Source organism: Salvelinus fontinalis, chromosome 18 (assembly GCF_029448725.1).
Source record: "Salvelinus fontinalis isolate EN_2023a chromosome 18, ASM2944872v1, whole genome shotgun sequence".
Classification (NCBI taxonomy): domain Eukaryota; kingdom Metazoa; phylum Chordata; class Actinopteri; order Salmoniformes; family Salmonidae; genus Salvelinus; species Salvelinus fontinalis.
Window position 1 is genome coordinate 7,952,186 of NC_074682.1, and position 25,412 is coordinate 7,977,597.

Here is a 25,412-nt window from a genome sequence, read left to right on the forward strand (position 1 = left end):
TTTGGACTTCACTTTGTGCACGAGTGTATTGTCATGTTGGAACAGGAAAGGCCAAACTGTTGCCACAAAGTTGGAAGCACAGAATCGTCTAGAATGGCATTGTATGCTGTAGCGTTAAGATTTCCCTTCACTGGAACTAAGGAGGTTAGCCCGAACCATGAAAAACAGCCCCAGACCATTATTCCTCATCCACCAAACTTTACAGTTGGCACTATGCATTGGGGCAGGTAGCATCCCCTGACATCCCCTGACATCCACCAACCCCAGATTCGTCCATCGGATTGCCAGATGGGGAAGCGTGATTCACTCACTCCAGAGAACGCGTTTCCACTGCTCCAGAGTCCAATGGTGGAGGGCTTCACAACACTCCAGCCGACGCTTGCCATTGTGCATGGTGATTTTAGGCTTGTGAAGGTTTCATGAAGATCCCGACAAACAGTTATTGTGCTGACGTTGCTTCCAGAGGCGGTTTGGAACTCGATCGTGAGTGTTGCAAACGAGGACAGACCATTTTTACGTGCTATGCACTTCAGCACTCAGCGGTCCCATTCTGTGAGCTTGTGTGGCCCACCACTTTGTGGCTGAGATGTTTTTGCTCCAAGATGTTTCCATTTCACAACAACAACAATTACAGTTAACCGGGGCAGCTGTAGGTAGCAGGGCAGAAATTTGACAAACTGAATTGTTGGAAAGGTGGCATCGTATGATGATGCCACGTTGAAATCACTGAGCTCTTTAGTAAGGTCATTCTACTGCCAATGTTTGTCTATGGAGATTGCATGGCTGTGTGTTCGATTTTATACAACTGTCAACAACAGGTGTGGCTGAAATAGCCAAATCCACTCATTTGAAAGGGTGTCCACATACTTTTGTATATATAGTGTATGTACTTTGGGTTAGACACAATCATTAAGAACCACATAATTCAATAAAGTATTTTGACTTTGTGAAAATACTTTATTTAGACCTAACTTGCTTATCACTTTTTTCACGTGGTTTCTACCTTCACAGACTCAATGAATGAATTATGATCTCTACCTAAATATTTGGTCACATGATTCATTTTGTGTATGGTTTCCTAGAAGCAATGGGTGGCTCAACTAACTCATTGTCTCAATTTACCCCATTCTCCCCCACTTCATTACGACATACATTGAAACATTACACACTTTGTTATGGGGAAGGGACTAGGCAGGCAATGGGTAATGGGTATAGAAAGTAATGGAGCCTCATCATTTGTGGCATTCCAATTAGAGGATGACTGCAACAGAAGCATGATCTTAATTTGAGCTAGTTTGCTACAGCAGGAAAATAATCCTGCAGCAAATCAAATCAAATAACATTTGATTTTTCACATGTGCCAAATACAGCAGGTATTTCACCTTACAGTGAAATGCTTACTTACAAGCCCTTAACCAAAAATTATGTTTTATGAAAAATACCTAAAAAAATAAAATAAGAAATAAAAGTAACAAATAATTAAAGAGCAGCAGTAAAATAACAACAGCGAGGCTATATACAGGGGGTATTGATACAGAGTCAATGTGCGGGGGCACCGATTAGTCGAGGTAATTGAGGTAATATATACATGTGGGTAGAGTTATTAAAATGTCTTCTGCATAGACAATAACAGAGAGAAGCAGCAGGGTAAAAGAGGGGGGGGGGACAATGCAAATAGTCTGGCTAGCCATTTGATTAGATGTTAAGGAATCTTATGGCTTGGGGGTAGAAGATGTTTAAAAGCCTCTTGGACCTAGAGTTGGCGTTCCGGTACCGCTTTCTGTGCGGTAGCAGAGAGAACAGTCTATGACTAGGGTGGCTGGAGTTTTGAAAATTTTATGGCCTTCCTCTAAGACCGACTGTTACAGAGGTCCTGGATGGCAGGAAGCTTGTCCCCAGTGATGTACTGTGCCGTACGCACTACCCTCTGTGTGCCTTGCGGTTGGAGGCCGAGCAGTTGCCATACCAGGCAGTGATGCATCCAGTCAGGATGCTCTCAATGGTGCAGCTGTATAACTTTCTGAGGAACTGAAGACCCACGACAAATCTTTTCAGTCTCCTGAGGAGGAATAGGTTTTGTCTTGCCATCTTCACGACTGTCTTGGTGTGCTTAGACCATGATAGTTTGTTGGTGATGTAGACACCAAGGAACTTGAAGCTCTCAACCTGCTCACTACAGCCCCGTCGATGAGAATGTGAGCGTGCTTGTTCCTACTTTTCCTGTAGTCCACAATCATCTCCTTAGTCTTGATCACGTTGAGGGAGAGGTTGTTGTCCTGGCACCACACGGCCAGGTCTCTGACCTCCACACCTATATGCTGTCTCGTCGTTGTCGGTGATCAGGCCTACCACTGTTGTGTCATTGACAAACTTAATGATGGTGTTGGAGTCGTGCCTGGCCATGCAGTCATAGGTGAACAGGGAGTACAGGAGGGGACTGAGCACGCACCCCCGAGGGGACCCCGTGTTGAGGATCAGCGTGGTGGATGTGTTGATACCTAATCTTACCACCTGGGGACGGCCCGTCAGGATGTCCAGGATCCCGTTGCAGAGGGAGGTGTTTAGTCCAAGGATCCTTAGCTTAGTGATGAGCTTTGAGGGCACTATGGTGTTGCATGCTGAGCTGTAGTCAATGAATAGCATTCTCACATAGGTGTTCCTTTTGTATAGTTGTGAAAGGGTGGTGTGGAGTTCAATAGAGATTGCATCATCTGTGGATCTGTTGGGGCGGTATGCAAAATGGAGTGGGTCTAGGGTTTCAAAGAACCTCATGGCTACAGACGTGAGTGCTACGGATAATTTAGGTAGGTTACCTTAGTGTTCTTGGGCACAGGGACTATGGTGGTCCCTGTGCCCAAGAAACATGTTGGTATTATAGACTCAGACCGGGAGAGGTTAAAAATGTCAGTGAAGACACTTGTCAGTTGGTGAGCGCATTGTCAGACTACTCGTCCTGGTCATCCGTCTGGCCCTGTGGCCTTGTGAATGTTGACCTGTTTAAAGGTTGACCTGTTTAAAACTTCTTCGGGATAGGGGGCGGTATTTTCACGTCCGGATGAAAAGCGTGCCCAAATTAAACTGCCTGTTACTCAGGCACAGAAGCTAGGATATGCATATGCATGGTAGTATTGGATAGAAAACACAGTTTCTAAAACTGTTCAAATAATGTATGTGAGTATAACAGAACTGATTTGGCAGGCGAAACCCCGGGCACAATCCATCCAGGGAATTTTTTGTTGTTGAGGTCATTGTGTTTTCCAATGCTCTTCTATGGGAAACTTGATTTATTAGGGCCCAGATTGCAGTTCGTATGGCTTCCACTATATGTCAACAGTCTTTAGAATTTGTTTGATGTTTTTATTTTGAGAAATTAAGTAGTCCTATTCATTCCATGTGTCACTCAGAAGGTCTCTAGTATTTTGGTGCGCATGAACAAGAGTGCGCTCCGTGTTGTTTTTCTTCGGTATTGGAAACTGTTTATCCCGTCTTAAATTTGATCGATTATTTACATTTTAGGGTACCTGAGGTTGGATTAAAAACGTTGTTTGAAATGTTTGGACCAAGTTTACAGGTAACTTATTAGATACTTTGTAGTCATGTTGGGCGAGTAGGAACTGGTGTATTTCTGAATCAAACGCGCAAAATAATGGACATTTCGGGGATATAAAGAAGGAATTTATCGAACAAAACGACCATTCATTGTGTCACTGAGACATTTGGGATTGCAAAAAGATGAAGATCTTCAAAGGTAAGGCATTTATTATATCGTTATTTCTGACTTTTGTGTCGCACCTGCCTGGTTGGAAAATGATTTTCATGTTTTTGTATGCGGGGCGCTGTCCTCAGATAATCGCATGGTGTGCTTTCACCGTAAAGTCTTTTTGAAATCTGACACAGTGGCTGGATTAACAAGAAGTTAAGCTTTATTTTGATGTATTACACTTATATTTTCGTGAATGTTGAATATTTATATTTCTGCAGTTGAATTTGGAGCTCGGCAATTTCACCGGATGTTGTCAAATCAATCCCACTAATGGGATTGGCGCTTTAAGGGATACCTAAGAGGTAGGTCATTGGCTGCGGAGAGCGTGATCACACAGTCATCTGGAACAGCTGATGCTCTCATGCATATTTCAGTGTTATTTGCCTCCATGCGAGCATAGAAGTCATTTAGCTCGTCTGGTAGGCTTGTATCACTGGGCAGCTCTCGGCTGTGCTTCCTTTTGTAGTCTGTCACACTCTCTGCCACATCCGATGAGCATCGGAGCCGGTGTAGTACGATTCGATCTTAGTTCTGTATTGATACCTCGCCTGTTTGATGGTTCGTCAGAGGGCATAACGGGATATCTTATAAGCTTCCGGGTTAGAGTCCCGCTCCTTGAAAGCGGCAGCTCTACCCTTTAGCTCGGTGCAGATGTTGCCTGTAATCCATGGCTTCTGGTTGGGGTATGTACGTACAGTGAGTAAGAAGTCATCGATGCACTTATTGATGAAGCCATTGACTGATGTGGTGTACTCCTCAATGCCCTCGGAAGAATCCCGGAACGTATTCCAGTCTGTGCTAGCAAAACAGTCCTGTAGCTTAGCATCTGCTTCATCTGACCACTTTCTTATTGACGAAGTCACTGGTGCTTCCTGTTTTAATTTTTGAATGTCAGCAAAATATATTGGATATTGTGCAAATTCTTACTGGTTGGTAGGTATTCAAATACTTATGTCATGCAATAAAATGCAAATGAATTACTTAAAAATCATACAATGGGATTTTCTAGATTTTGTTTTAGATTCCGTCTCTCACAGTTGAAGTGTACCTATGATAAAAATTACAGACCTCTACATGCTTTGTAAGTAGGAAAACCTGCAAAATCGGCAGTGTATCAAATACTTGTTCTCCCCACTGTACATATGAGAAGAGTAATGTAAAATACGTAAACATTGTAAACATGGTGATCAAGTTAAGACTCTACATCTGTAGGGTAAGCTGGCCTCAATGCTTAAGAATAATGGATATTGTGCCTATGGACCCGAGGAGCCATATCTCAGACTGTAAAGGCAGTCAATGTTGTTCTCCTCCTCAAACGAGGAGGAGCATGGATAGGACCAAGATGCGGATTGAGGGAAATAAGCCATCTTTTAATGAAAACAGCAAAACAATACACTACAAAACTACAAAACAACAAATGTGACTAACCTTCAACTGTCCTGTGAGGACACAGGAACAAAACACCCACAAAACACCAGTGAAACCCTGGCTGCCTTTGTATGACTCTCAATTAGAGACAAACAATACACACCTGTCTCTAATTGAGAATCATACCAGGCCGAACACAAAACCCCACATAGAAATACAAACATAGACAAACCCACCCAACTCACGCCCTGACCAACTAAAATGAATACAAAACAAAGGAAAACAGGTCAGGAACGTGACAGAACCCCCCCCTTAAGGTGCGAACTCCGGGCGCACCAGCACAAAGTCTAGGGGAGGGTCTGGGTGGGCGTCTGTCCACGGTGGCGGCTCTGGCGGTGGACGAGGTCCCCACCCCACCATAATCAATCCCCGCTTCTTTATCCCCCTCCCAATGACCACCCTCCCACTAACCCCACCTAAATGAAGGGGCAGCACCGGGATAAGGGGCAGCACCGGGATAAGGGGCAGCACCGGGATAAGGGGCAGCACCGGGACAAGGGGCAGCACCGGGACAAGGGGCAGCACCGGGACAAGGGGCAGCACCGGGACAAGGGGCAGCACCGGGACAAGGGGCAACACCGGGATAAGGGGCGGCAGGTCCTGGCTGAGGGACTCCGGCAGGTCCTGGCTGAGGGACTCCGGCAGGTCCGGGCTGAGTGGCAGCTCCGGACTGTAGGGCAGCTCCGGACTGTAGGGCAGCTCCGGACTGTAGGGCAGCTCCGGACTGTAGGGCAGCTCCGGACTGTAGGGCAGCTCCGGACTGTAGGGCAGCTCCGGACTGTAGGGCAGCTCCTGACTGGCGGGCAGCTCCTGACTGGCGGGCGTCTCTGGCAGCTCCTGACTGGCGGGCGTCTCTGGCAGCTCCTGACTGGCGGGCGTCTCTGGCAGCTCCTGACTGGCGGGCGTCTCTGGCAGCTCCTGACTGGCGGGCGTCTCTGGCAGCTCCTGACTGGCGGGCGTCTCTGGCAGCTCCTGACTGGCGGGCGTCTCTGGCAGCTCCTGACTGGCGGGCGTCTCTGGCAGCTCCTGACTGACGGACGGCTCTAGCGGCTCCTGACTGACGGACGGCTCTACTGGCTCGGGACAGACGGGCGGCTCTACTGGCTTGTGGCAGACGGCTGACTCAGATGGCGCTGGGCAGACAGATGGCTCAGACGGCGCTGGGCAGACAGATGGCTCAGACGGCGCTGGGCAGACAGATGGCTCAGACGGCGCTGGGCAGACAGATGGCTCAGACGGCGCTGGGCAGACAGATGGCTCAGACGGCGCTGGGCAGACAGATGGCTCAGACGGCGCTGGGCAGACAGATGGCTCAGACGGAGCTGGGCAGACGGGCCGTTCAGGCACCGCTGGGCAGACGGCAGACTCTGGCCGGCTGAGACGCACTATAGGCCTGGTGCGTGGTACCGGAACTGGAGGTACCGGGCTGAGGGCACGCACCTCAGGGCGAGTGCGGGGAACAGGAACAGGGCACACTGGACTCTCGTGGCGCACTCTAGGCCTGGTGCGTGGTACCGGAACTGGAGGTACCGGGCTGAGGGCACGCACCTCAGGGCGAGTGCGGGGAGAAGGAACAGTGCGTCCAGGGCTCTGGAGACGCACAGGAAGCCTGGTGCGTGGTGTAGGCACTGGTGGTACTGAGCTGGGGTGGGAAGGTGGCGCCGGATATACCGGACCGTGAAGGAGGACACGTGCTCTTGAGCACCGAGCCTCCCCAACCTTACCAGGTTGAATGGACCCCGTAGTCCTGCCAGTGCGGCGAGGTGGAATAGCCCGCACTGGGCTATGCAGGCGAACCGGGGACACCACCTGTAAGGCTGGTGCCATGTACACCGGCCCGAGGAGACGTACTGGAGACCAGATACGTTGGGCCGGCTTCATGGCACTCGGCTCGATGCCCAACCTAGCCCTCCCAGTGCGGCAAGGTGGAATAGCCCGCACTGGGCTAAGCACGCGTACTGGGGACACCGTGCGCTTTACCGCATAACACGGTGTCTGACCAGTACGACGCCCTCTTACTCCACGGCAAGCCCGGGGAGTTGGCTCAGGTATCCAACCCGGCTTCGCCACACTCCCCTTTAGCCCCCCCCCAAGAAATTTTTGGGTGAGCCTCTCGGGCTTCCGTGCTAGCCGCGTACCCTCATACCTTCGGCTCCTCTCTCCGGTTGCCTCTGCTCTCCTCGCTGCCTCCAGCTGTTCCCATGGGAGGCGATCCTTTCCAGCCAGGATCTCCTCCCATGTGTAGCAACCCTTGCCGTTCAAGACGTCTTCCCATGTCCATTCCTCTGTCTGTCTCTGCTGCTGTCGCTGCCCTTCTCCACTCCGCTTGGTCCTCTTGTGGTGGGTGTTTCTGTAAAGGCAGTCAATGTTGTTCTCCTCCTCAAACGAGGAGGAGCATGGATAGGACCAAGATGCGGATTGAGGGAAATAAGCCATCTTTTAATGAAAACAGCAAAACAATACACTACAAAACTACAAAACAACAAATGTGACTAACCTTCAACTGTCCTGTGAGGACACAGGAACAAAACACCCACAAAACACCAGTGAAACCCTGGCTGCCTTTGTATGACTCTCAATTAGAGACAAACAATACACACCTGTCTCTAATTGAGAATCATACCAGGCCGAACACAAAACCCCACATAGAAATACAAACATAGACAAACCCACCCAACTCACGCCCTGACCAACTAAAATGAATACAAAACAAAGGAAAACAGGTCAGGAACGTGACACAGACAGAGCAGAATAAACAGGGGGAGGATTGTGAAAAGTGTTCCTGCTTAATTCCAGGCTGAATGTGTCTGATATCATTAAGAGGGCCCCGTGCACCAGTGACAGTTAATTAAAACAATAAATGAATTGTCTCCACATGGTGAAAGATGGTCCTGAATGAAGGATGTTTTTTTTTTACAAACAGACAATCAGTGTTTTATTTTTCATCATCCTAGTGTTGTCTGTGTTGTTGACTGCCTACAGTGTTTGTTTTCTGGTGTGTCGTAACTTCAAACCTCTTCCTCTATCTGCTCTCTTCCTTCACCGTCTGTGTCTTATATGTGCACCATGTTTCTTCTTCTGGGGGTTGACTGACAAGCAACTCTACACTCTTAGAACAAAGGGTTCCAAAAGGGTTCTTCAGCAGTCCCCATGTCAGAACCATCTGTGGAAAGGGATCTTCAAAGGGTTATCCTATGGGGAAAGCCGAAGAACCTTTTTAGGTTCCAGCTAACACCTTTTTTTCTAAGCGTGTAGTTGCCAGGGGGGGGGGGGGGGGGGGGGTGGAAAAAATGATTTACGGGAGTGGGGGGTGGGGGGATTTGGATGGAGACATGTTGGCTGGATGAGGTTGGGTTGGGGGAATGGGATAGGAGGTTGGCCCACTTCTTTTTTAGTTTATTTTCCTGTTCAGACTGAATTTATTATTAGTAATCTTTCAAATAAGATCAAAATTTTTATTTTATTTTCTCTTCATCTTTTTCATCTTCTTTGGAGTGGCAGCCCAATGTATACATAATCAATAGAAAACATATGGAATGATATGAAATAATAGATGCTCGTGGGAATTGGTCTATATGGATAGTTCTAAATATACATTTTTCTTACAGAAGAAATATGAAATGCATATGCATAAGCATGGCAGCAATTGAAAGGATTTGGAGTTGAGGGCCAAACATTACACTGTTGATTTGATGTGCATTTTACATTTATTGTATTTTTCCCCGTATTTGTTGATAACAAAATCTGAAAATACATCCAGCAACATGATACGAGTATTCCTGAAAAATGTGGGATAGTTACAAGGTTTTGAGTGAGAGAAATAGCTGATGTTGGGAGCTGTCCCCGTGTTGGTGCTGCAGGTGGCAGCGGAAGGCGAATAATAATAATAATAATAAGTATGGACATTTTATAAAGTTAGGTGCTGCTCCAGAATCTCCCAGAAGTGTTCAATTGGGTTGAGATCTGGTGACTGAGACAGCCATGGCATATGGCTTATTCTGAGTGCCAAATTCTGAGTGCCATAGAGAATAAATTGAGCGCTTATTTGTGGCGGTTATGTTTTCACCATTACTACAGAGAAAATAGCTTTTTTTCTAGCAGTCATAACCAGCATAACGTATTTTTTTCTTGGATTGAAGGGCCGCAATTTTACACATAAAAAAAAAGGATGAACCAGACTTGGGGAGGTCTACAATGTATTTTATGAGGTCTTGGCTGATTTATTTTGATTTTCCCATGATGTCAAGCAAAGAGGCAGTGAGTTTGAAGGTAGGCCTTGAAATACATCCACAGTTACACCTCCAATTCACAAATGATGTCAATTATCAGAAGCTTCTTTTCCAAGCTGTTTGAAGGCACAGTCAACTTTGTGTATGTAAACTTCTGACCCACTGGAATTGTGATACACTGAATTATATGTGAAATAATCTGTCTGTAGGAAAATATTACTTGTGTCATGCACGAAGTAGATGTCCTAACCGACTTGCCAAAACTATAGTTTGTTAATTAACAAGATATTTGTGGAGTGGTTGAAAAACGAGTTTTAATGACTCCAACCTAAGTGTATGTAAACTTCCGGCTTCAACTGTATTTTATTGGTCATAGTGAATCAGCAGTATCATGAAAACAGGTTAATATGCCCCAACAACATTAGACAACTTTTCTAAAAATCCTTAATTTGCTGAAATAAGTCATTAGAATCAATGATGAGAGAACAGGCATATTAACTACCTGACATCGACATGGTGGTGTAGCAGGAAGCTTGCCGTGAACCAAGAGGTTGTGAGTTCTAATCCCAGCTGAGGACATTTTGTGTAATAGTTATTGTTTAAATAAACATGCACAATGTAATCATGTGTGTCAAATATGTAAGTTGTTAACAGTGTGCATGAGTATTCCTAACCTTGCTAACAGACAAAGAGCTCTGCATGGAGCAGTGGTTCATCAATCAGGGCGTTCATTCATTCAGTAACAAGATGTGACGTGTAATGAAACAAGACACAAATGTTCTTGCAACATTCCAATGAAATGGGTCGAGAACATGAATATGTTCTGTTCTGAGTATGTTTGGTGGGACGTTGATGGAATATTCTCCTAACCCACAGAAAACTGGACACAAGAATGTTCTCATTTAGCGTGTCTAGAACACTAATACTGTATTCTGAGAATATGGCAACTATATTCTGTTTATGTTTGGTGTGAAGTTGATGGAATATTCTCCTAACCCTAACTGGACACATGAGTGTTCTTGCAACGTTCCCATGATATCTTAAATTCTGAGAACATGGTAACCACATTCTGGGTAATTTCTATTAGACATTAAGGGAATAGTCTCTTGGAAACATTCCTTGTACACCACAGGAATATTCCTATGAAAACATGAGTTAATGACCTAATGAGACTCTTAAGGGAACATTATCTTAAGTTGTGGGAACGTTTGTTTGTCAGCTGAGACTGTAGTCTGTAGTCTGTAGTCTCCAACTACAATGCCTATACAGATTATGTCCAATCGCAAGTCTTTCTGTGGCATGTTGGCAACTATGCAAATTATATATTTTTTGTCACAAAAAATGCTAGCGCAAGCACAGAGGACAATCACAAAGTGTTAGATGTCAAAAATGTCATTTCAGCAGCCTGACACCCAGACGTACAAAGGCAAGGACAACAAAATGTGAGTGACACACTTTATTACATGACAAGGACCCTGGGCTGAAAATAAAACACGTCCCTGTGCTTGTCTGCAGTTGCGATCTTCAAGATACATTGAAAGGCAGGGAACAAAGCCAACAGTGATCTCGCTGATCTTAAAGTGGACATCCCTGTGGATTCAATCCAATATGTTGTGCCAGACCAGACATTTTAAATAATGCATGCCATGACAATTTACAAGAACGTATTTGAGCTTGCAAAACACACCGTAATCTTCTACATCTGTATGATATTAATCTAGATCATGTATAATGTGCCTTGCTACCCACTCCAATGTTATTTGGAAGGAGTAACATTATAGTTACTGTATTACAAACCTGATATAACAGCCTTACATTTACTATCCAGGTTGGATAAAGCTAGTCAAAATACTTGCTCAACTAACTGGATACTAATGATATAATAACACACTTGCCAGAGCCAATGCCTCCAGTAAATAAATCAGCTGGGTCAAGAATTAAAGATGGGAAATGATTATGAACCTGATTCATATTCAGAACTATTGTTATAGATTGGTAATGTTTCAGGAATCATCTGTCATTGTGAGAGGATGACTGTAACCTAAGTACATGGCTCCCCCCTGGACACAGTCTCACAGTCCTTCTGTCCCATCACCATCACAGAGCCTCTGTCTCCTCTACAGTGTCTTTCCTGCACCGCTGAAGGTTAGGCTCAAATTAGGCCAGTCAGACGTTTGAAGTCTTTATCATTTCTTACCCTCTTGGCTGCTCTTACCCCCCTTCCCTTTCTCTCTTACAGATACTCTGCCTCTCTCTCACATGCACAAACACACTCCACTTTCTTTATTTCTCTCTCTCTCTCTCTCTCTCTCTCTCTCTCTCTCTCTCTCTCTCTCTCTCTCTCTCTCTCTCTCTCTCTCTCTCTCTCTCTCTCTCTCTCTCTCTCTCTCTCTCTCTCTCTCTCTCTCTCTCTCCTCTCTCTCTCTCTCTCTCTCTCTCTCTCTCTCTCTCTCTCTCTCTCTCTCTCTCTCTCTCTCTCTCTCACACATGCCCTCTCTCATGCACACTCTCTTACACAGCCGCTCTCTCACTCCCTCTGTATCTCTCTTACTCTCTCTCTCTATTGAACACACACATACACACATGCACACACACGCACACACACACACACTCATTAGGGCTTCACAGCGAAGCTCATTAGGGGTTCAAAAAGAATGGTACCGATTGGCCTATAGTGGGCACTGTTTGGAGCGGTCTCACTTAAATCCTCATATCCTTCACCCCGTTTGACCTAAAGAGTTGAAACTCTGTATGTAGGTGTATTTCCTCATGCTGAAAAAAGTTGCCTCAAGGACCCATAAGGTCTCAGGATAGATTTTCCTCCATCAAGAACATTCTAGAAAACCTTTGAAAAGCGTATTCTCATGAACCATAAATCCAGTATGTAGGCCCATGGTACATCTCTTAACTTAGTTTGAGAAATGCTAAGGGTTTGGTTAAGAGAAGGCTGAGTTATTGATAAATCAGGAAATCTGATTGTACGTGACCATTTAAATACTCCTTTAATCACTCCACAATTGCCTATCAACTTGAATCTGTTTAGGGTCATCCAAAACATTACCATGATGAACCACGTAAGTTTGGCATTGATGTCTTAAAAAATAAGGACACTATTACCAATTCATTTTTGGACTATGCAATGCTAATGCTTAAAATAATCCTAAAATAATATTATTCTCAAAAGTCAGATTCACAAAAATGTGATATTTGGACTCTTCACAAAAGGCTTTAAAGAGTTTGAGAAAATAATGCTGATGCATTCAAAGATGGCCACATTATACGAGTAGATCAGTGTTTCCCAAACTCGGTTCTCGGGTGCACATTTTGTTTTTTGCCCTAGCACGACACAGCTGATTCAAATAATCAACTAATCATCAAGCTTTGATTAATTGAATCAGCTGTGTAGTGCTAGGCTAAAAAACTAAACGTGCACCTCTTGGGGTCCCGAGGACCGAGTTGGGGAAACACTACAGTAGATTCATATGAGCAAATACGCTAATATGCTCAAATATGCAAAAAATACTTCAAAAATCTTCTCATGAACCATAGGACAAAATGACAATTACAGCACTAGACTAAACTTCACTTGCATAATCTTTGTGGTATTGAAAGATGCTTTCACTGATTGCACATAAATAAAGATAATTCCTACATGATAGATTGCTTGGTTAGTTATCCAACTGATCTTGTGTCCTTTCTTTCATCCTGTGAACCCCGTTCATTGCTGCTCACAGCTATATTTATTTTTTTGCTTCCTGCTGGTACCTAAAATAGCTTGACCGAGTAGTGCTGGTTTGATGAAGCAGTTAGAGATAGAATATGGGAAAAGATAGAGGAGAGAGAGAGAGAGAGCTCGGTCTGAAATCATCAACCTATACAGAGAGCAGAGCGTGTTGCCCCATTCAACAGATCTGGGGCAACTTGACTGAGCACTGAGGGATAGGCCATCCATAAGGGACACAAGTTCACTGACAAATGAACCGATCTTGTTGCACCCCATTTTCTCTGCCCTCTCAACAATATCAGTGCAGATTTTAATATATTTGAAAATGTAAGTGTTTTACTGTGATTTGTTGCTATTTCTAAGGTTACTGGAGAACCATTAGACGGAATCCTCTAATATTGCAAAACAAGGCATCTGCATCAGCAGTTACATCATTAGCAGGGGGCCTGAATCATGTCTTAGGAACTTATATAAACCAAACAAAATTTTGAAGCAAAAAGGAAATGTGATGATCATGTTCTAGAACCTGAGATGTGTCAATAAAAAAAGGCATCTTTTATTTTCTACTTCAGCAGATCTCCAAGGCTCACCAGTAGGAAGAGAGCGGAAGAGACATTGGGATCATTAAGGAAGGCTGATTCTCACCATTCCCTCACAGAAGCAAAATGTTCTCACTGTCTCTTCAAGCTGTCCCTGTTCGGCACATTGTCAATTTTCTTAACAACATTCAATATAGAATGGATACATGCTCAGTCTCACTAAATCATTTGAAGAGATGATGTATGATGGTGCTATTCTGAGATCTGCCAAGGGTAGCCAGGTTTCCCAACAAAAAAATAACCAAGAAAAAATAAATAATAATAATAATATATCTTTCGTCTCTGTGTTTCATAATTTTCCTTAAATTTACAAGAGGTTGAATGTATCTCACCGAAGAAAGCATCCGAGCGAGCGAAACAACTCCACTCTGTCCTTGTATGTGTAGGCCATCTATCTGATGCTGTCTGGTCCAAAAGAGTATGACATTGTTGCCGCCCGTAGCATTGAATGCAAGAGAAGCCAGTGAGCAATTGGCCTCCTTTTGATAAAAAAGTATAAAATAATAGCCAATCAGCATTGAGCTAAACTGGTTGAGCTAAACTGTGAATGGTCCTGGCGCACCAAAAAAAGGAAAGACATTTTGGATTTGATGTCAAATCAAATCGCAATGAACACATATGTCATTGACAGAAACAACTTGAATTGTGGCATCTAGTTGTGTTGTTGTCCTATAGTGGCTAGCTGGCTAGCTAGCTAGCAAAAAGTGTCACTTTTCTAAATTAGACATGAATGGAGATAAGGATTTGGACTTGTGGTTTTACTTAATTCTCCGTACTGGCCAATGATTATAACGGCGATTCTGATCTAACCATTAATTCATACATTGTTGTGCTCCTGGCATGAGAGGATGGAAGTTCAATATGTAACTAGACGTAGAAGGCTAATGTTAACTAGCTAATGTTGCCCATGAAAGGGAGTTAGGCTAGCTAGCAAGCATTTTAGCCAGGTAGCCTAGGGCAACAAAAAATAAAATAGAGTAGGCCTACTGTGTGACAGAGTGATAGACCGTTTCATCAACACGAAAGAGAGGATGATTGCATTACAGGTTCTATGCAAGGAGGGGAATAATTTTAGTTTTTTCTACTTGCACGAACGTGCACACACTCACACACACACACACACACACAGAAATCAAAACCATGGACTGCCACATATTTTGCTAACGTTGATTGGACTAAATAGTTTTTGGTATCTTTTAGTTGTCACTATTAGACTAAGCAGAGGTGATTTGATGATGTTGAAATGTTGAAGTTGAAATGGTGCTGGAATGGTGGAGGAAGATCTTGTTTTCTTGTGACTTGCGGTAACTCTCTGTGGTTCCATATCAATAGTTGTTCAGTGGTTCGAAAATGTGGGAAACATTAACGTGCTTGGACATGCTGTAGGTCATGTAACTGTTTGTTATATGCAATATGTTTTGTGGACTTCACTGGATAGAGGCTACTCTTCGGTTTTGTGCTGAAACAAAGGTGTGGTTGAATTTATTCTGCTACTGTGTCTCCTTATTGTCTCAGTCTTTATGCCTATATATCACGGTCACAAGGCGTATGAACTAACAGTTTATAGAGCAAACAACGCAATTATCACGACACAGGTTGTGATATGGATTTTCTGTCTGGCTTTTCTGTCTGGCTTCCCAGTGGTTTTACGCACGCACCGCTACTGCTTTGTACGCACATTGTAGTAATGCACCAGTCTGGAAGAGAAGTTCTGGTTTCTGAGCCATAGGGAACGGTACAGTTGAACTGTCCTTTATTTATCAGAAGAGGGTCAATGTTATATGATACCGTTTTCGATTGCACTTTGTCCTTTTAAATTCCTGCATGCATTGCTCAATCATTTAATCATGGTTTCACACATCACTGATGAGATATTAATGAATGACATATTAATGAGATATTACCCCCCATTCACCAAATCCGATGTAGTAAAAGACAGGGAGGGGGAAGCCCTTTCTGCAATAGTAGCCCACCTAAATCAACAGAGTTTGTGCTGATGTGGACTTAACTCAGCTATGAGAATACTCAGGTATACATCCTCCTCTCTCATCTATTTAGTTTCTAACTCTGCTATCATACAACATACAACATAGGCAGTGTATGGCTCTAACAGTTAGGAAATCAAACGCAGAGAGAATAAGAGACGCAGGCCTGCACAGTCACTGTCCAGGCTCTCATCAAACATATTCATTTGCCCCAAATTACTCTATATGTATTGATCAGTGCTTACTGGGACTGCAGGGGTTGGTCTACTCCACTCTGATCTGGACCAATGAAATCTGTATGGTTGTCTCTCACTCTAACTATGAGATGATGGGGAGTTCTCTAACCAGCACTCAGTCACTAGTTATTCACACAATAAAGCCTGTTCTTATCATTCAAATGACCATGGATGCAAAGTTCGTTTAGGGTTAGTAGCACATGAAACAACAAGAAACACAGATATGCTTTAAGTGTCATATCTAGCCTGAAATCCAGTCTGTTTTGCTAACATTGCACTCCTTGCCTTGTCATGTAGACAAGGAGTGGCAAGGAGTGAAATGTTACCACAAACAGACTGGATTTCGGGCTAGATTTGACACTTAAAGCAAGGTGAACATAGTATTTGGGAATTGTTCAGACATTAGGTTTGATTCAATGTTGATGTTATGGATCCCAAAGTTATGTATTGCATACTGTAGGGCAGAGGAAATGTAAATCTCTGAAAACTGGAATCCTTAATTGAAACAATAAAAATCAAATCAAATCACATGTTAATGGTCACATACACCCGGTTAGCAGATGTTATTGCGAGTGTAGCGAAATGCTTGTGCTTCTAGTTCCGACAATGCAGCAATATCTAACAAGTAATCTAACAATTCCACAACTGCCTAATACATACAAATCTAAGTAAATGGATGGAATAAGAATACATACATATAAATATATGGATGAGCGATGACCGAGTGGCATTGGCAAGATGCAATAGATGGTATAAAATATAGTATATACATATGGGATGAGTAATGCAAGATATGTAAACATTATTAAAGTGTCATTATTAAAGTGACTAGTGATCCATTTATTGAAGTGGCCAATGATTTCAAGTCTGTATGTAGGCAGCATACAGACTTGACAAAGCTACCCCACATAAAAAATACTACAGTGTACTATACTATAAAATTTACTACACACTGTAGTATCCCTCAATCATGTGTAGAACTTAGTATAGAATTTTGTAGTATACTGCAGAAAATTTTATTTTACCAGGTAAGTTCACTGAGAACACGTTCTCATTTACAGCAATGACCTGGGGAATAGTTAAGGGGAGAGGAGGGGATGAAAGAGCCAATTGTGAACTGGGGATTATTAGGTGACCACGATAGTTTGAGAGCCAGATTGGGAATTTAGCCAGGACACCGGGGTTAACACCCCTACTCTTACGATAAGTGCCATGGGATCTTTAATGACCTCAGAGAGTCAGGACACCCGTTTAACGTCCCATCCAAAAGACAGCACCCAATCACTACCCTGGGGTATTGGGCCCAAAAACAATTTAGACCAGAGGAAAGAGTGCCTCCTACTGGCCCTCCAACACCACTTCCAGCAGCATCTAGTCTCCCATCCAGGGACTGACCAGAACCAACCCTGCTAAGCTTCAGAAGCACACCAGCAGTGGTATGCAGGGTGGTATGCTACTGCATAAATACAACTGCATTATTCCTTGTGTTTTAGGTTATTGGCCAGCTGAAAGGTGAATTTATCTCCCAGTGTCTGGTGGAAAGCAGAATGAACCCGATTTTCCACTAGGATTTTGCCTGTGCTTATCTCCATTACATTTATTTTTTATCCTGAAAAACTCCCCAATCCTTACTGATTACCAGTGAACCCATAACGTGATATAGCCACCCCTATGTTTGAAAATATGGAGAGCTGTCCACAGTAATGTGTTGTATTGAATTTGCCCCAAACATAACACTTTGTATTCAGGACAAAAGTGAATTGCTTTGCCACATTTTTTGCAGTACTACTTTAGTGTCTTGTTGCAAACAGGATGCATGTTTTGGAATATTTTTATTCTGTACAGGCTTCCTTTTTTTCACTCTGTCATTTAGGTTAGTATTGTGGCGTAACTACAATGATGTTGATCCCTCCTCAGTATTCTCCTATCACAGCCTTTAAACGCTGTATATGTTTTAAAGTCACAATTGGCCTGATGTTGAAATCCCTAAACGGTTTTCTTCCTCTCCGGCAACTGATTCACTGCTCGACTGAGGGACCATACAGATAATTGAGTACAGAGATGAGGTAGTCATAATAAATATGTTAAACACTATTATTGCACACAGAGTGAGTCCATGCGACTTATTATGTGACTTGTTAAGCCCATTTTTACTCCTGAACGTATTTGCTTGCCATAACAAAGCAGTTGAATACTTATTGACTCAAGACATTTCAGCTTTTCATTGTTAATTCTTTTTTAGAAGAAAAAAAGAACATGAGTCCATTTTGACATTATGGGGTATTGTGTGTAGATCAGTGCCAGAAAATCTAAATGTATTCCATTTTAAATTCAGGCTGTGACAAAACAAACTGTGTAAAAAGTCAAGGGGTGTGAATACTTTCTAAAGGCACTGTATATTGCTTTCAATACGGTTAAAGAAAAGAGCAGAAGCTCTGAACTCTCTGTTAAGAACCCAGTCCTACCAACAGTACCTACAGGTTATGGAAAATGTGTTCTTTTAGTATTTCTCCAGTAGGCTTCCTCAATGAGAAAGCCCCCCACTTTTATGTCAAAGATAAGAAAACAAAAACACAAAAAACACAATTAAATACTACAGTGATGTCCCCAAAAACACCATAGTAAATACAGCAGTATACTGCAGTTAGCAAAAACACTAAAGTAACTTCTACAGCATACTGCAGTCTGCAAAAACACTACACTAAATACTACAGTATACTACAGTCTGCAAAAACACTACAGTATTTACTATAGCATTTGAAAGTTGTCATCAAGGCAAAGCGTTTGAAAGTTGTCATCAATGCAAAGCGTTTGAAAGTTGTCATCAAGGCAAAGCGTTTGAAAGTTGTCATCAAGGCAAAATGTTTGAAAGTTGTCATCAAGGCAAAGCGTTTGAAAGTTGTCATCAAGGCAAAGCGTTTGAAAGTTGTCATCAAGGCAAAGCGTTTGAAAGTTGTCATCAAGGCAAAGCGTTTGAAAGTTGTCATCAAGGCAAAGCGTTTGACAGTTGTCATCAAGGCAAAGCGTTTGAAAGTTGTCATCAAGGCAAAGCGTTTGAAAGTTGTCATCAAGGCAAAGCGTTTGAAAGTTGCCATCAAGGCAAAGCGTTTGACAGTTGTCATCAAGGCAATGCGTTTGAAAGTTGTCATCAAGGCAAAGCGTTTGAAAGTTGTCATCAAGGCAAAGCGTTTGAAAGTTGTCATCAAGGCAAAGCGTTTGAAAGTTGTCATCAAGGCAAAGCGTTTGAAAGTTGTCATCAAGGCAAAGCGTTTGAAAGTTGTCATCAAGGCAAAGCGTTTGAAAGTTGTCATCAAGGCAAAGCGTTTGAAAGTTGTCATCAAGGCAAAGCGTTTGACAGTTGTCATCAAGGCAAAGCGTTTGAAAGTTGTCATCAAGGCAAAGCGTTTGAAACCTGTCATCAAGGCAAAGGGTAGCTACTTTGAAGAATCTAAAATATATTTGAATGTGTTGGTTACAACATGATTCCATATGTGTTATTTGATGTCTTCACTATTATCATATAATGTAGAAAATAGTAAAAATAAAGAAAAACCCTTGAATGAGTAGGTGTGTCCAAACGTTTGACTGGTACTGTATTTAAACCACTTCCATATACAGTAGACTTCCATTGTTTTTTTAAACTGGTACCGGGCTACCTTCAGACAAGTCTTGTGATGCTTATGGCCGTACAACAGATGTGTTCGTGAGAGTATCACATGATACAAAGACAGCGACACAGCAACTTTCAGAGGGAAGTCCATCCATTGGGCAAAAACGAGCTGAATCAACGTTGTTGTCACATGCTTCATAAAGAACAGGTGTATACTAACAATGAAATGCTTACTTATGGGCCCTTCTCAACAATGCAGAGAGATTTATTTTTATTTTTAGAAAGATAAAAACACAAGGAATAAATATACAATGAGTAACAATAACTTGGCTATATACTCGGGGTACGACGTAATATATACTTATTTGTAACGGTCGTCCTCCTCCTCTTCGGATGAAGAGGAGGAGTAGGGATTGGACCAAAGCGCAGCGTGATAGTTTGACATATACATGTTTATTACAGTAAAGACGAAAACCAAAAACACTTCAACAAACTACAAAATAACAAACGAACGTAGACAGACCTGAACTATGAGAACTTACATATAACACGAAGAACGCACGAACAGGTACAGACTACAGCAAACGAACGAACAAACAAACCGAAACAGTCCCGTATGGTGCAACATACACAGACACGGAAGACAACCACCCACAACAAACAATGTGAAACAACCTACCTATATATGGTTCTCAATCAGAGGAAAACGTAAACCACCTGCCTCTGATTGAGAGCCATACAAGGTCAATAAACACTGACACTTAACATAGATACACAAAACATAGAATGCCCACCCCAACTCACGTCCTGACCAACTAAACAAATACAAAAATAACAGAAAACAGGTCAGGAACGTGACATTATTAATGATTTGGTTGGCTCCTCAATGTTATGATGAATCGCGGAACATATTTCAGTCTGTGCTAGCGAAACAGTCATGTAGCTTAGAATTCGCTTCATCTGACCACTTTCATATTGAGCACATCACTGGTACTTCCTGTTTGAGTTTTTACTTGTAAAGCAGGAATCAGGAGGACAGCGTTCTGGTCAGATTTGCCAAAGGGAGGGTGAAGGAGAGCCTTTTATATGAATCTGTGTGTGAAATGATCAAGAGTTCTGTCACCGAAATGTCTACCATGGGCACATGAAGACTTCACAGGCTCAAATATAGTTTTCAGACTCACAATTGAAAACACAATCTCAGTCTCATCCCACTGTGCGCCAGATGCCTCATTAAGGATGTAGCGTCTTCTGGGAAATATAATTTTAGAATTTCGTTTTGTTCAATCTGATGAGACACCCCACTGAGACTGAACATCCTGCTGTATCACTGTCCTCCACAACCACAACACATAAACACCGATTTACCATTATATTGCCTATCCCAGCTGTGCTGAAGATTCATACAGACACACATGGATGCACCCGTCACTGTTTGAGAGGATCCCGATTTCACCCAAAAAGGATTTTAGGGCACTACACAATTCCATTTCATGAGCCATCAAGCAGACGCTTCTCTAAACATACAAAACATCTCTCCTGGAGAGAGAGAGGAGCCGAGAAACATGTGTCAAGGTTTTTCAGTGGCGATTTTAGCATGTAAATCTTTTAGCATGTAACTCAAAAACATTTTTTATGCATGCCATCAAATCCACTACACAACACAACACAGTACTTAATTAACAATATCTGAATTGCACTATGACAGTGACAATCGGTGCCCACAAACTGTTAAGGCCTACATAAAGCTGTCCCAACAGCAGAGCTTTCTTTTCAGCACCATGGAGTGAATCCTTTCCACCTCTACACCTGGCTATCAGCGGAGCCTTGTCTGGCAGCAAAACAGTTCAGCCTTATTTATTTATTTTTTGCCTTTGTAAAACACATAGCTGAAATGGCTGACTTGCTTAAACAAATGTGGTTTCTACTGACAATTGAGATGGACAAACTATGGCATAAGGGAACGATGAGCGGATGTGTCATTTTGATTAAGACATAGAGAGCTAGGACGGACGTAGTCAATACAAAATAACTATTTGTTCAGCACTTTTGAAACATACAGTGACGGAATTCGGAACATGGACCATTCTTACAGTATTCTCCCTGTACACCACCAACTAAGAACCGTAGGATAAATAAAAGGGGCATATAAGCAGACAACGAAAGCTCTTACAATGTTCGAAGGTGACATTTCACCACCAAGTCAGGACAGTAGGCTAAGTTATGAGGGGGAAAGGGACCAAATTATTAGGGTGAGGCACATGGGCTACTAACAGCTTACTACACAACATACACTTTCTTAGCTACAGTATACATGTCTCCTTAGCATATTACATCATTTATGCAGCAGCATACAATGCATTATTGGACTCGCAGTTGTGCTGTGCTCACTTGAACAGGAAGGTGGCGTGGCGGTCACTCTTGTGGGTAAATTTTGTCATCAAACTTTGTCATCCGTGTCTAGCATTCTCTGGATTTATATTGCTTTCAAGACAACTGGGAACTCTGAAAGGTCGAATCATGACGTCAGTGATCTTCAGGTTGGAGCTCTAGAAAGTGCCCCGAGTTCCCGACTTCCTAGCTGGATGACCGTTCAAAACGTATTTTCCTAGGGAGCTCACTGAAGTCTGAGATTTCCAAATTCCGAGTTTCCAGTTGTTTTGAATGCGGGAGAATGTATTCAACCTTTTCTGGCTCATGGTGTTGCATGTGAATGTTTATTATTTTAAGCTTGGAAAAAAGAACCTTAAACCCAGACTTGGACCACACACCCTCTCCACAGAATAGCAGGCAGGGAAGCAAAATACGGATTGCTTTGCAATGCTTGCAGTTAGCCACAGCTTTCTTCAAAACCACTCATTGTTGAATTTGCAATTTCCAACTTCTTGTGCAATGTTCATGTTAAATGGCCGATGAGCACCGATACGTTTGATCTATAATTTCTCTTCATATGACAAGGATTGAAAAGGATTTGCCTGTAGATTGTCGACATGATTCATGATGATGACCGCTTGTCTAGCGGTATGACGTCGACATGATCAGTCCAATCAAAGCTACGGTAGATAAACCGTGATTTGACGTCATTTTACCCTTTTTGTTTCCAGGTTTAACCCTTTTGGGTTCCATGTAGAACCCTCTGTGGAAGGGGTTCTACCTGGAACCAAAAAGTGTTCTTCAAAGGTTTCTCCTATGGGGACATCGGAATAACCCTTTTAGGTTCTAGATAGCACCCTTTTTTCTAAGTACTGTATAGAGGCCTGTTGAGATACAGGAATATTTATTAACGTATATTTTTACGTTGAGCAGGAAAGAAAACAACAATTGACCTCAACTTGCAAAAAATATAGTTGAATTACAGGCCTTACTATAATGTTGCATCTTCCTTTCGAAGCTCATCCATTTTAATCCAGTTAAAACCCCAGACTTTTCTCTCCCTCTTACCCCACCAACCCAAAAATAATCCTGACACCATCTCATTGATTTATAAACGAGTGGTCTTATCACCATCGGCGCTGGTATGTATCTCAGTATCCTCCCTCATGACGTGGCCAACTCAGCACTATTCCACTATGTGTGCGTGTGTGTGTGGCTGTGGCTCCTCTGAATCACCTCTGCTGTGCCAAGAGGAGGCGGACTCCTCTGCATCTAAACCAGGATAGTCTCTGTCCAGGCAGTCCTGTACACATAGTACCCCTGAGGACCGACAGGCCTGAACATCACCTGATAACACAATAGCCCCATAGCATCTTGGAAACATATTCACTTCTCACTGTGGATGTTGCTGTCTTTCAATACAATCATCGTACTCTTGATTTGTAATATAGATGTTCTATCCTTATGCTTAAGACTCAAAACCAAGGTATGCTTATAAGGAATATGGAATTGCTCAGCTCAGTTGGTAGACCATGGCGCTTTCAATACCAGGATAGTGGATTCAATTCCCGGGACCACCCGTACGTAAAATGTATGCACGCATGACATAGTCGCTTTTGGACAAAAGTGACTGCTCAATGACATATATTATACTGTATTTTCTTAGCAGGTATGAGATCTATAAACCGCTGCATTTTCACTGAGTTCCACTTCACCTGACAAACAACGCCCTTCAGAGTGATGCGGAAGACTTTGAAATCAGCCCAAGAAAATAAACGCTTTTGTGAAATACGCAGTCAACACAGGCAGTGGTGTCGCAACGCCTACAGGTACAAGCTGCACATGGTGGAATGGGCCGATGTGGTTGATTTGGTATGAGAAACGTAGCTTCGACAGTTGAGATAACTTTTAAACCATGATGGTACAGTGTAGCAGCTCTTCAGTGCATGGGACCTTCCAGAAGAGCTTGTTCAGCAGAATTGTTCTTGCATGCGCCTCTCCAAGCATGGCTGTTCCTCTCAGGATGTTACATCAAAGCTGCCATAATCTCATTTGATCAACTATCTCCAACTGTTAGGATAGCCATCTAACAGAATTGTATCAACATTATGTCAATCGTATATCGACTTGATATCAATGGATTAATAGAACCTGAATTGGTTGTGTGTTATTTTCTCTCGGGGAAAGCAGTTTTATTGCAACAATGTTGAAAAAGCATTTGAAAAACATTGAGTTGGGACTAAAACACACTCCACCGAACACTCTGGTTATAGTTTAATCGGCACACCCGAAGTGGATTGAATCCATAAGTTCTGAAATATGTTGTTTCAATGTTTTCTAATGTGAATATCCCCATCCCAAGTTGGACTCTTTCACACACATTTTCCACTATTATGTAACATGATACTGCAGCACTGTATGAAGCTACGCACGAGGACTTGACTCAATGCTGAGAGAGAAAGTTCCTCTCTGGCAGCTTCCCTTTCCCTGACGTGTCTCTATGCATTAAAACCATAGGAAAGATATTATTGTCTGCTATAATTACTCTGAGCCTTTCCTTCTCCCACTGCAGTCCTCTAGATAGATGGGCACTGTAATGAGGCATGGTACTGCCATGACTAAATGATACAAGACCACCGCAGTCATCACTGATTATCAAACATGTGCATACAGTAAGAAAGTGCACATTACCTGTATCGGAGAGAGCTGTAGTCTCCTGAAAACGAGAGAGAGAGGGACTTCTCTCTGTTGCACCTGCAGGACACTTGAGATATGGTTTTAGAAGAAGAAAAAAAGTATTATCTTGAAGATGAATCGTTTTCGGTTTATCCCCTATGAGAAAGATAAGCCTATTGTAACTGCTCAGTCCCTGCAGTCACCCCTGGGGGCCTCTTCCCAAAAGCCCTCTTCACACACACTCACTCACACACACACACACACACACACACAAAAGAGTTGTGGTAGGGCCTGTGCTGCTGAGTTAATCAGATGTGGGGGAAATGAAAAGGAACACACACGCACATTAACATTCTCTCACACTGCAAATCAGCACCAGCATCAGAGCTATGTGCAGTTTCACTGCTGGATTTCCCGGCACTGCAGCCTCATTGGCTGAAGAGCTACTGAATAAAAGCCCTACTTGTCATCAATTGGGTGGGGGGGCTTTTTTATGGCGCACTCTGTACTCTGCTCCTCCTCCTCCTCTCTGTCATTTTTTTCTCTCTCCAGTACACGCAGAGGGGAATGCTGAGCTTTGAAAATGATATGAAGGGTGAAATGGAGGTTGGAGGGAAGGAGGGACGGAATGGAGAGGGAGAGTAAGGGAGCGAGGGAGGTGTAAAAGCTGGGAGAATCGATAGGCAGGGAGGAGCGCCGTGCCGTGCAGACGCTGAGCCCGGTACAATGCAGGGGCTCAGAGAATCTGGCCGTATGTGCTGCTCTCTCCTCCCGACAACGCTGTCTCTA

General features: G+C 43.1%; 1 protein-coding gene and 1 non-coding gene across 2 annotated transcripts in view; one reads left to right on the forward strand and one right to left on the reverse strand.

Moving 5' to 3' along the window:
- Nucleotides 1–25,015, reverse strand: part of LOC129814884 (synaptotagmin-2-like) — a 72,080-nt gene extending 47,065 nt beyond the window's left edge. Inside the window, exon 1 of the mRNA XM_055868009.1 lies at nucleotides 24,639–25,015. The gene's annotated coding sequence lies outside the window, so the exon portion shown is untranslated. The remainder of the gene's footprint in view (nucleotides 1–24,638) is intronic.
- LOC129816065 (U7 small nuclear RNA) lies at nucleotides 18,453–18,505 on the forward strand. The gene has a single exon (XR_008753509.1). It is a non-coding gene; the product is annotated as a U7 small nuclear RNA (small nuclear RNA).
- Nucleotides 25,016–25,412: the final 397 nt, after the last annotated feature.